The sequence below is a fragment of the Lytechinus variegatus genome, chromosome 1 (assembly GCF_018143015.1).
Source record: "Lytechinus variegatus isolate NC3 chromosome 1, Lvar_3.0, whole genome shotgun sequence".
In the NCBI taxonomy this organism is placed as follows: domain Eukaryota; kingdom Metazoa; phylum Echinodermata; class Echinoidea; order Temnopleuroida; family Toxopneustidae; genus Lytechinus; species Lytechinus variegatus.
Window position 1 is genome coordinate 87,123,489 of NC_054740.1, and position 12,526 is coordinate 87,136,014.

The 12,526-nt window shown below is 36.6% G+C and overlaps 1 protein-coding gene across 3 annotated transcripts in view; it reads right to left on the bottom strand.

The window, feature by feature from the left end:
• Positions 1-12,526, bottom strand: part of LOC121426623 (solute carrier organic anion transporter family member 4A1-like) — an 87,267-nt gene that overhangs the window by 49,894 nt on the left and 24,847 nt on the right. The window contains exon 1 of one of the 3 annotated variants that reach the window (XM_041623003.1): positions 2,858-2,931. The exons of the other annotated variants lie outside the window; for them this stretch is intronic. The gene's annotated coding sequence lies outside the window, so the exon portion shown is untranslated. Of the gene's footprint in view, positions 1-2,857; positions 2,932-12,526 lie in introns of those variants that run through there. 3 annotated transcript variants of the gene reach the window in all.

The following is a 12,526-nucleotide window of genomic DNA, read 5'->3' on the forward strand; positions in this document are numbered from 1 at the left end:
ATGTAATTTGAATAAATGGAAACAGGATGTTCCCTGATTACTGAAATGACAGGATCCACCCACAACATTAATTAATATAACAAACACACAAACAAAAATAACTTAATCAGCTTTCATATCCACCCCAGTCTCAAATTACCATACATGTAGTATCAGTGTTGCATCAAAGGTAATTTCAAGAATCTAAAATATGATGAAATCAAACACTTCAGGATTAATAGAAAGTGAAGGAAATTGTGGTTATAATCATCTTTCTCAACTATGCAAAGATAAACAAAACGATGGCACAGTAACCTTTTCCGGAAAATCAATATCCACATTTCACAACATACTAAATGAAGGATTTTGAATTTCAATAGCTTTTTACTTTAGATAAAAATAAATCCCTATACTTGTTTTTCAATGCATACTGGAAATACATCCTACGTTCCCCCCCCCCCTGAAAAAAAATGTTGAAATGAAATATTAACAATGATAAAGAATAAGGATATTGCATGAATATCGAGGAATTCTGTGGACCATAAATCATCAATTCCCAGACCAAGGAGCCCCTTGCCCTGACATTAGGCGGTTTCAGACCGCCTCGAAGTTCGCCAGTTCCAGGTATTCTCTGATCGGGAAATATACCCCGATCCGAAAATACCAGGTATTTTGGTAATGTGAAAGCAAACTACGCGTAATCTCCCCGAAAGAAAATACCCGCTAAATAGTAGGTACTTGGCGAAATTACGAGAACTTTCGTGGGGATTTTTCCAAGGTCGCAGGTATTTTGGCGATGTGAAAGCAAATTACGGGAACTTTTATCCCAGCATGTCGTTGGGCGCGGCGGCGTGGGTGGCTGCTGGGCTAGTGATTTTGAATCTCCCGCCTTGCCTGCTCATCAGACCACACTGCGCATGCTCGTAACTTCGGGAACTTATCCCGAAGGATGTGTTTCGGGGCGGTGTGAATGCAGGAATAATTAACGGGTATTTTTTAGCCTTAAAAAGTTCTCGTAATTTAACGGGGATTCTTGTGATCGAGGCGGTTTGAAACCACCTAGTGTTATGGCCCACTATCAAAAAAAAAATCTGCTTGACCAGTGAAGAATCTCTTTTTGGTACAAGTCTGTAAATATTCAACAGTCATTCAAGCAAACACATTCTTTGTCTATCAAACCAAAGACAGAAGTCAACTATTGCTTTCTTGATTTATTCACCATCTGAACAAAAGAGGAAGCAATATTCACTGGAATGACTTCCTAAAAAGTAAAAACATCCTAGTTAGCAATACAGAGGGGAAAACCTGCTGGGATATGGTGTATAGAATAGAGGAAAGTTAATACTCCATTCAGAGAATACTTACACACAATACAAATGGAAATATGCAGCTAGCTCTATCAGATGGAGAACAAAAAATCAAAATCAGTCAACAAATACAGAAGAGGCATTTTCTGTAATTTAGGAATAAATTTTGTAAGTAATTTTCTACTAAAAATTTCAAAATTCAGTGTTAAAGTTCGGTGAACCTCATGAAGCTCTATCAGATGGAAGAAAAAAAAATCAAAATCAGTAAACAAATAAAGAAGCATTTTATGTGAATTTAGAAGAATACACATGAATTAATTTTGCATAAATTAGCATTAATTTTTTTTCTAGTAAAAATTTTGAAATCATGTGTAGAAGTTTAGTGAACCCCATATGAAGCTCTTCCAAATGAAAGCAAAAAATCAAAATCTGATTGGTCGACAAATAAAGGAGAAGCATTTTTTGTAAGTTTTGAAAAATGCACGCAAATTAGCATATTTAATGAGTTTCAAAATTCTATGTAGAATTTTTTTAATCCCCACCTAGTGCTATTATATAAAGCATACAGAATCGAAATCGGACTTGAAATGATGAAGAAGAAGCATTTTGAAATTGTGGACGGACAATGGATGCCACCCCACGGCATAACCTCAACTGGGCTGGATGGGCAACAAACCCTCAATGTTTCAGTATGGTTTCAGTACAAGGGCAACCAAAGTGCAATGTGAGAGGGCGGAATGAAATGTAATTCTCACTTTGCCAATCGGATGTGTATTCCATTTCACTCACAATTTTACATTCGCTAATGACTTCTCTTCCAAATGATAGCATATGATGCTGTCAAGGACAGTATTCTCTATCCTGACCTGAATCTCGGACAGATATCGTCAAAACTTCATCAAATTCCTGTGCAAGAAAGGTCAAATAGGACCGGAATTACAATTAAATGCTTTATCATCGAGTTGTACATGTGTGAAAGTCACATCAAACTAATGGTGTCTGTTTCTCAGACATTTCACTGTCCATGGACTTAAAATGATATACACACAAGATTTTAATCACAATGTATTTTTCTCCTGTATAAGGAAAAGGGTATGCTTATTCCATATCTGCACTGCAATTATTTCTTTTCCTTTAATATCTCACTGTGACTATCATGATTTTAAAAAAAAATCAGTTTTCTCTTATTTCCTCACATTAAACGAATATTAAACTGCAATCATGGTTCTAACAGCCAGTTTACATTGCTTGTTTTCCCCTCAAGTGTTTAATTTAAAATGAAATAAAAGATGCCCAATTTATCATACAAATACATGGGGTATTATATGGTTTTGTATGATTTTCAGTAAATCTGAACGATCCAGCATCATTCTTCTCTACGAAGTACCATAAAACAATATGTCTGTGTAAGCATGATGGTGTTCTACAGAGGCCTAATTAGTATCCATTTACACCTTTGCATTGTTAAACCATCCCTGAACTATCTGCTATGAAATGCTTGATTGTAAAAGAAAGAAAACAGTTTAACAAAGTAATAAAAAATGAAGGAGTCAATGCCGGCTTCAGCTCACCTGTATACAGAAGTTAGACAATCAACACAAGTAATGTTTGCTGACAAGATTTGTAATTGACTTTAATATCTAACAATGGATGTACCTTTTCTTCATCAAATTGTTCTGTCAGTCAGTCCAAACTCCAAATTACAAGTGCACTTCTCTCTATGTATGCACACTGGATGAATGAATTGGTCATTCACTACTTAATTTCAAAGGTCGTTCATTTTTCACACTAACTTCACATTCCTCACAAGTTGTCCTTCCAATGGTACAAAAGAAACTCTTACAATCATTTTTTTTCAAATGCTATTGTCCAATGGTACACCATCTAAGAATAGGGTTGTGGGTCTCTTTCATGGAAATAAGAGCGATTCTTCCCCTCAAAAGTGGTTCTTTCATCTAGGTGTCAGATTTTTAGTTATTCCTGCTTGCGAGTGGAAAGGGCATTGTACTGGACCAATGTCATCTTTCGTGATAAAGCAGTTTACACAGTGGAACTAGGTGTGTTCACACAACATCCAAGGAAATGGTATTGACAGGCAGTCTAATAGCAAAATTACCATCAACATGGGTATCGAAAAAAATTTGTCAGTGTTGATCAAATGCAAATCTACTATATGTTTCATTTATGAATAAAGCCAGGGTGAAATGAGTTATTAAGGGGAAGACACTTCCCAGTGCATATTTTAGTACACTGACTATATACTAGTAAGAAAAGGTCACACTACAAAAATTACATTGTCAAAAAATACAAAGTTTCCTCAAGTGGCATGACACCTGACTGCAACAACTCGCACCTACGATATATGTCAATATAGGTGAAACCTCAAAAATATCTTGGTTGCTAGAAAACATTCTAACAAAGATCCTCGAAAAGCCCCATCTCCATCAGCCCAAATTTCAAATTATCATGCTGTTTCTGATCAGGGAAATTTTCTCAATTGAAACAACTTAAAGATACTGACTCCAGATTTCAGTTTCAACCAGGACAGACAATCAGGATTTAATTTACATCTACGGAATGAGAGCACACTATCACACAAGATTCAAATTCAGAGCAAAAAGAGAACATTCACCATATCCCCAGATAACATTTCACACTAAATTGAATAGGACCGATGGAAATGGGACATTATTGAATCTTACACTGTTAGAAAATTTATCCTTAAACTAAAAGAAGTTCCTGCAGCAGAGTCTCGAGAACACCTGTAATCTTACCAGATTGCGTAATCTTACAGGAAATTGGTATTTGGTGTGTGTAATCTTACAAATTTCCTTAAATAAAACACTCTTTTCCCCTTTTTCTAACAGACCTGTTCTGTTAAATTGCAGAAAAATTCCTGTTTCATGAATTTAAAGAATGATTCTGGTATTGCTTTCTGCAAAATCTTCTTTTATTTTTCTGTAAAATCAGGGTTTTTTTAACAGTGTAAGTTTAATCCTGAAAATGGCAAATCTGGCAAGAATCAAGAGATCAAGTTAACCTAGGCTAATGAAGAGTAGGCTAAGACATACTTTATAAACTGTAACACCAAACTGACTATGCATCACTGATCAAGCGGAGAATGAAGGGCACAGACAAGCCTTAAAAGATAAATGAATTCGAATGGAATCCAACAAAATTACCACCAAAGTGTTTGTACGTATAAATAAAACCAAAAAGCTCTGGAAGAAAATGCATGATTGCTGAGAAATGAGCAGAATAAGCAACGAATTCCATCAATATGTTGGGTATTTTACGTTTGGGCGCCTATTTGATGACGTCACGAGATAATTTAGGGACAATGGTGACATGAAATCAAATTTACAACTCATAATCTATCGATATATGAAAAAAAAATTGGGGGTCAACGGACTATTTAAAGAGCTACAGTGAATTTGCAATAGGCATGTTTTTGCCCATATATGGCCTATAGTGAGAGCTCGCGCGCACACGTGCTGCAAAGTTTAACGGGTGTTAATTTCGTTATTAATGGTTGTAGAAGGTTGATCAAGGTATCAAATTGCTCAGAATTTTATTAGCAATGCAATGATATTAAAAGAAACGGTTTTTCTGCGTTGCGTTAAGGTGTAACGCGCGGAAACGCGCGCGCATATGTGCGCGCGCGCAAATTTTTGAAATGCTTAAAATGACCTGAAACGTACCCAAAAAATTTTATAGGTCATTTGGACGATTTTTTTACCTTTGACGCGCGCGTACGCGCGCGTCATGACCTCTACATGACCTTTGATGACATTGGCATTTGACCCCTGACATGAAGTTAATGTCATGTAAATATTGTTAATTTTTGATAATTGATAATGAAGATATGATCAAATGAAGAATTTTACAAAATGGCGCGTAGATGACGTCATCATGACCATATGACCTTGAAAAGCTTATTTTGCCGTCTCTATGATAGATTCTATATATGACAAAAAAATCAGCAAAATTGATTCAGCCAATTTCGAGAAAAGTTGGCGACAAAAAATAGGTACAATGAATAAAGATAGGAAGAAAGAAATAAAGAAAATTCTGACGAAATCAATAGGTGATCTGTCATAGACAGACCAGCTAAATAGACATCTTTCTTTTCACCTTCTTAATCTTCGATTTGACTTGGAACAAGAGTGTCACTATAGGGCAAGCACATAATACGCCCACCTGTAACGTGGAAAATGGAATTATTGGTCAAGCAGAAAAAGTGAAAGGTGGCGACTTGACCTTTGACCTTTTGACCTAAAAATCAATAGATTTCCTGGGATCTATACTAGTATCATACAAACCAAATTATAAGAGCCTAGGTTAAGTTAAACTGAAATTATCACAAGGACTGGGGAAGGGTAAGATGAAAACATTTCACTGTGACCTTGATCTTTCACCTTTTGACCTAAAAATTACTAGCAGGCTTCCTGGGATCCATGCTGTATCATACACACCAAATTATATGAGCCTAGGTTAAGTCAAACTGAAGTTAACGCATTTCCAAGGAAAAGTTAACGGACCGATGGACGGATGAACCCCGAGCGTGATACCATAATACGTCCCGTCTAGGATGGATATAAAAACAAAAGTCATGGCTCCAGCTTCATTGTATTGTATAATATTGAAGGAATATCCTACAGGTGCCCATTTTTTACACCTGTGTAAAAGCACATCAAATGTATGTCAACGTCATTCCATAGGTCTTTGTGTCATGGTAGAGGATTAGAACCTGGTATATCATTATTTGCAGTCTGGAGACAACTGTAATCCACTTAATCTAAAACTTCCCTTGGTTAACTTGTATGCTTACAATGATCTTATAGAATGAGTCCTTGAACATTCTATAAACATCTTCCAGAAGTGGTTTCATCATTAATTTTTGGCTTGCAACCAACAGTATTAGCACACCCTCAAGTTCACTACAGCAATCATGTCAGCAAAAAAGACAGTTGTTCCCAGTCGCTCAAATACCAAAATAGAAGATGTTCTCCAAAAATGTTACCACAGATAATGGATGTTGGCACAGGTTGTAAGAGACAAAACTGGGAGAATAGGTATATCCAAAATCATAATTAGCAACTGTCTTATCAAATGAGTTGAACAGCTGTTTTGTTTACGAACGCAAAATCGAAGCATCCGCCGTTTCAGAATCATGCACGAATGTGCATCATGCATGATTCCAGCTACTTTGTTTCATCTACATGTATATTCTTGATTTTACAGGAAAGTAATATTTCCTTGGTAAATTTGCCCAAATTTTTGCCAATTTTATGTTGCTTTGTGCCAAAAATTGAAAGAGGGGAGTGTTTGTCAGCTGTAAGGAGATCTGATTTGAGAAGAGAAATGAGCAGCGAGTGATGGGTCTATGAGCGCACCTTACTTCCTGTGCAATGACGCAGGTTACGTGACGAGGTTATTTTGGGATATATCTGTCTGAGATGTATAAACAGTCAGGTAATAGGATTTCAAGACAATGTGAGGCTCAGACTGACAAGGTTAGGGGGATAACATGTAAGAAACTTATATATCACAATGCAGCCATAAAAATTATTTTATATTCTATAGTATTTATATTGTATGCAGAAAATGCTTTTATCAACCATTCATAAAGGCAATTAATGTGCTTGAGCAGGCAATTTACATGCTCAATGAAATCAATCAATCTGTCAGCCAATTTGATTTTTCACAATTCTAAAAGATCAATAATAAACCAATAGAAATGTGTCAATCATCATCAGACTTTAGGTGCAAATATGAAGCAAGCTTTCTGAAATAATCAAACAAAAATTCAGATGAGAATTCACAAGTGATATTCAATGTGTGCGTGAGTACAGATAAATATAATTTCAACATCACTTTTTCCAGTTAACCCATTTTCAAGGAGATATGAGGTCTATGGAAGATCGATGACCTGTAGTTTGCAGTAGTTCATTAGGCTTTATCCAAAGTCGTCTCAAAACAGATCCACTCTTTTAACAGGAATTCATTAAAGTCTCATTTCACTGGGTAAAAGACTGAAAATATTGACCGATTTCATGGTCAAAATATGCCAGAATACCACTCTCTTGCTCTTTCTCCTGCCATCTCCCTCTCTCTTTCTCTCTACTTCATACCGGGTGCCTTTTTATTAGGATTGATGAATTTCAAACTACTTTTCCCACTTTTTTCTTTATACTACACGACAAGTAGCTGCCCATAAGAGAAGACCCTTAGACACCGTTCTCACTACCTTCCTAAAACTAGTTTACTGGAAACCGGTTCAGGAAACCAGTTTGGAAGATCGCTTTGCTAGCGTTCACACTTGATCACACGAAAGTGGTTTTAAAAATCACTTCACGTAAAGCGATCTTGTTGCTATGCAAACGCTCTCAGTGGGGTGACACGTTTCTTGAGAAATTTCAAACTGCAGCATAGGCATTCTGTACCTGTTGTGTGGAGTAACGCACTCAACATGTGCGAAGATCGCTTCACAAAGAACAGTACGTTGTGTCCTCACTTGCGCTAAAACCAGTTTACCGAGGCGAAGCGATTTTGAATACTACATCGCGAGGTGGTTTTTTTCCAAGACTGCTTCGACCATTCACAATACGAGTTAATCTAGTTTCCATTAAACTAGTTTTAGGAATGTAGTGAGAATGGTGTCTAAATAGTTTTAGGAATGCAGAGAGAACGGTGTCTTAGACATGGTTCCGTTCTCAATACATTCTTATAACTAGTTTAGTGGAAACTAGTTTAATGTGTAGTGAGAACGGTCGAAACGGTCTTGGAAGCAATCTTCCAAAGTCCAAACCACTTCAGAAAACCACTGCGTGATTTAATTTTCAAGATCACTTTGCTACGTTAAACTGGTCTTAGCATATATGAGGACACAACCATTCTTTGGGAAACGATCCTCACACATTTTGCTACTCCACACACTGTGTGTAGAATGCCTATGCTGCAGTTTCAAATTTCGCGCGAAACAGGTCATTCCACTGTGAGCGTTCCTAGCAACAAGATCGTTTTATGTGAGGTGATTTTGAAAAAACACTTTTGGGTGATCAAATGGGAACGTTATCAAAGCGATCTTCCAAACTGGTTTCTTGACCCAGTTTCCAGTAAACTAGTTTTAGAAAGTATAATGAGAACGGTGTCTATATGAACAACAAATTTTGTAATATTGTCTTGAAGGCAATCTTCCAAAAAATAATATAAAAGCTTATCATTAATTTTGGCCCTACTAGCTATATCTACTCATGGTTTTCTTAAATAAAAGTTACTTTAAACTCTCAACTTGAAATAAATATGCAGCTAAATTGAACCCTTTATCTTTTAATTTGTCAAATTGACTCCTCACATTGAAATCCAAAGAGAAGTTATGAATCCTCCAAAGGTGATTAATAGTAGATGGAAAGTTGGCAAAGAACAATACTGTTAAAGAAGACGTGATCAGATCAGCACATTGGGATTCTCCTCTGACCCACGACACATGACAAGACAATTCAACAAGTACATATCTCATCAAGATGCTCTCTGGATCCAAGCCAATAATCAAAGCTTGAAAAGAAACTGGAGAGGGATAGAGAGCAAGCAAATGGGGCACTTTATTTCTTTATAGAGACACCAGTTTGGGTCAACCACTTTTTCTAAAGACAATAGAAGATATTATTGAAAATTAAAGAAATATTTACAGGACAAGTCCACCCCAATAAAAAGTTGATGTGAATAAAAAGAGATAATTCCAACAATCATAACATCAAAAACTTTATCAAAATCAAGTGTAAAATAAAAAAAAGTTATGACATTTTTAAATTTCCGCTTAATTTCTCAAAACAGTATGCAACTGATAGGGGACAAATGATGTCACCCATGCACTATTTCTTTTGTATTCTATTAAATGAAATATTCTAATTTTCTCTTCATTGTCATCCTTGAAAATTTGGTATTACCAATGTTATAACACTTCACAATTCAGTCAAATTAGTCTTTATTGTCAAATCTGCATTACGAAAATTTGTGTTTAAAAATGGATCTCACCTGACACCCCAATTTCAAATTCCAAGCTACTTTAACTCGCCCCCCCCCCCCATCCCAATATCAGCAAGGAATGGTTATCCTTAAGTAAACAACCACGCACTCTCCCAGATAATCCACCTTCCCCCAAGGAGAAGTGACCTTCATAAGGCCTGGCAGAGAGAGAGAGAGAGAGAGCAAGAGAGAGAGAGGGTGATTTTTTAAACTTATTTTTATTTCGGCAATTGTGGGTCATTTTGCATCGTTCAAAATTTCATGTCGATCTTCATCTAAATTCCGAATCGTTTTTAGATATGCTAATGTCCTAAAACAAATAGAATACAAATTCATTCTTTCAAGATTAATGTCAGCCAGGAAGCTCTGAAGAGTTTGTTTATACTATTACGTAACAAGGACAGCTGTAATCCCACTCCATGCTGTTCATCAGCCTGTTGTGGTGGCAGGCATTGGTGTTATCGGCTCTTATCAGCAGCAGCAGTCACTAAATCGACCCCACCCCAGTTTAAACGCGAGAAATGCAACTTTCCCAAAAAACTGAAATTGGGGTGTCAATACCCCACTTGAGATCCCATTGACTAACACGCAAGGCATTATCAGCAGTCAGATGAACCCCACCCCAGTTTAAACGAGAGCTCTCCCAAAATCTGAAATTGGGGTTTCAAATACCCCACCTGATCTCCCATTGACACAACACGCAGGGCAATGGAGTTCCTGTGTTATAAGCTGGTGGGGTATTTTTTAAACACAGGATTCGCGTAATGTGTAAAAAATTGAGCATTATATAATTCAAACCATCACAACAATGACTTGTAGTCAAACTTTGCCTCTGTTTTATAAAGATTTTGGTACTCAAATGTTAAACTTGTATAAACGGAGTGTCATGCACATAATTATTCAACTCTTTTTAACAAGGCCCTTGGGTCTACTAATAAAAAATGCTACTTAAAATATCAAGCACAAGTCCAACATATATGTATGCATTTCATGAGTTGAAAATAAAATTGCTTTTGAATTTTTGAGCCCAGTTTGATTGCAACTCTTTCTGAAATGAGCCACAGGTCACTTAAAATTGAAATTGGCAACTCTGTGATATATCTTGCAAGTTCACCTTACAAAATTCAGTCTGTTGGCCCAAATAAAATTTCATAACTTTAAATCTTTTTACTTCCCTAAGGAGAAACTTATTCTCAAGCTTGCTATCATCGTGCCTGAAATCTAAACAAAAACTGACAGCTGAAAACACCTTAGACTTGAAAAGCCACCTTGATGAGTATACTTGGAAGCAGCACTTATTTCACTAATTTCACTGACCTTCAAATGACTTTCAAAAGATGACAGTGCACACCATCCTACAGATATTGAAGCCGTCTCATAGCCATGGTCAAGGAAAGATGGGCTAACCCTTTCAGTATGTGGGGGACGTCTGAATACGGTCAAGTTTGAATTAACCCCAGGCCTCCCATGATAACGAATTCCATTCCTATTGCATGTGGGATGCCCAACGGTGAGGTTCAGAGGGTTAGATGCAGTTCCTTGGCAGACAGAGGGGGACAAAGTTAGAACATCTGGGGTCCGTCTTTGCCAAATTTGATTTGTCCTCCCACACTTTGTCTGACAATTCAATTTCAAGCTCCTTGTCCTTTATCAAACCCGATGGCCCCATGGGCTGAATAGTTGATCAAACATAACATTGACAACCACTCCCGATCATGTCTTTCTCATACATTGCTTCTTGATCGAATTTCACTATCTAAGCTGATGATTTCCCAGGGTTAATATATCTCTGAGCTCAGGGTGTTTTCTCAAGATTATTTCCATGTTGTGGATCTGTTTGCTTAGATATAATTTGATCTGAGCAAAAGCATGCATGTGCTTGCATGCCGAAGAGTTTGAATGATACCACTCAAAATATCATTGCACTTGAAATATCATAAATCGGGCTTCGAAAGCAAGCCTGTATCAAGAAGTGCATTTTCAAGGAACATTGCTGTGCCACTTTATTTGATCAAACTCCTTTTCAAAATTTTTTTATTTCTATAATTTTAAAAATGTATACCTGTCTTAACTGCGTCCCCAATCTGTATGAGGAGTTCAAAATTTGAAAATCTCATTGATTCTTTTAAGGCAAACAGTTGGGCTGGAGTGGCCCAGACAGAGTACAATCCAACCTGTACTCCACTGTGATAAGTAGGTCTTTGATAAACTTTTCTAAAAAAAAATGATTTCCCAACCTTTTTATTCCTGATAGCATCATGGCGGGGGAGGGGGCTCCATCGATCTCTTCTGTTTTGATAAATGTTTGTATGTTTGACATGATCTTCCTTAACATTACTGTGCCAAGATGTCTTTCAAATTACAAAAAATCAACCTTCAGCTTCAGACAGAGGGTGGACAAACAAACGAAGAAAGGGGGAAAGCACGAAATCCAGAGACTATACAAACAGCTTTCCTGATTTAAGATAACATAAAAACTGACACACTGCATCACCGAAGCAATCCAAATCTTTGATGAGCAGATCCAAAACACAATATGTGAATTTTCTTGTATCACATTAAATGAATTCTCAACATAAAAGTTCTAAACAAAAACAGGATGACAGATAGGACTCAACAGAGAGAGAGAAAAAAAACCATACACATTTAATTTGATGAAATCTTAATCTGGCATGTTTTTCATGAAGCAAATAACCATTGACTTTCAGAGACTATTTTGTTATAAGCTACTAAAATCCTTGTATCTGATTGGCCCAAAGTAAATTTGTCAGTGAAACTCACTGACAAGATCTTTCATGAAATACTCCCCATGATCTCATATACCCCATACATCTCTAAACTGGGCATATCACCTGTGTGATGTACCCATAATTTTTCCACAGGTTCAGCTTGTATGGTCAAGAAGACAGAACATAAACTCTTCAAAATGGAACATCCCTAGGTACTTCATCCCCCCCCACACACACACATAAAACAAACTTTTTCACTCTATATCCATGGAATAATTTTCCTGGTATTGCATTGCAATTTGCTCCACATTTTTGAAAGACTGCTATGCATAAAGTCTTTTGTATAGCATATTTTTACATAGGACTGTACATTACTTAGTTGAGAGCTATTCTCTTATGACCAAAAATGCAATTCAAATTTGTAAAGCAAAATTATTCCCTGACATCATTGATGACTCTAAAAATTGGGATGGAGCTTGTTAG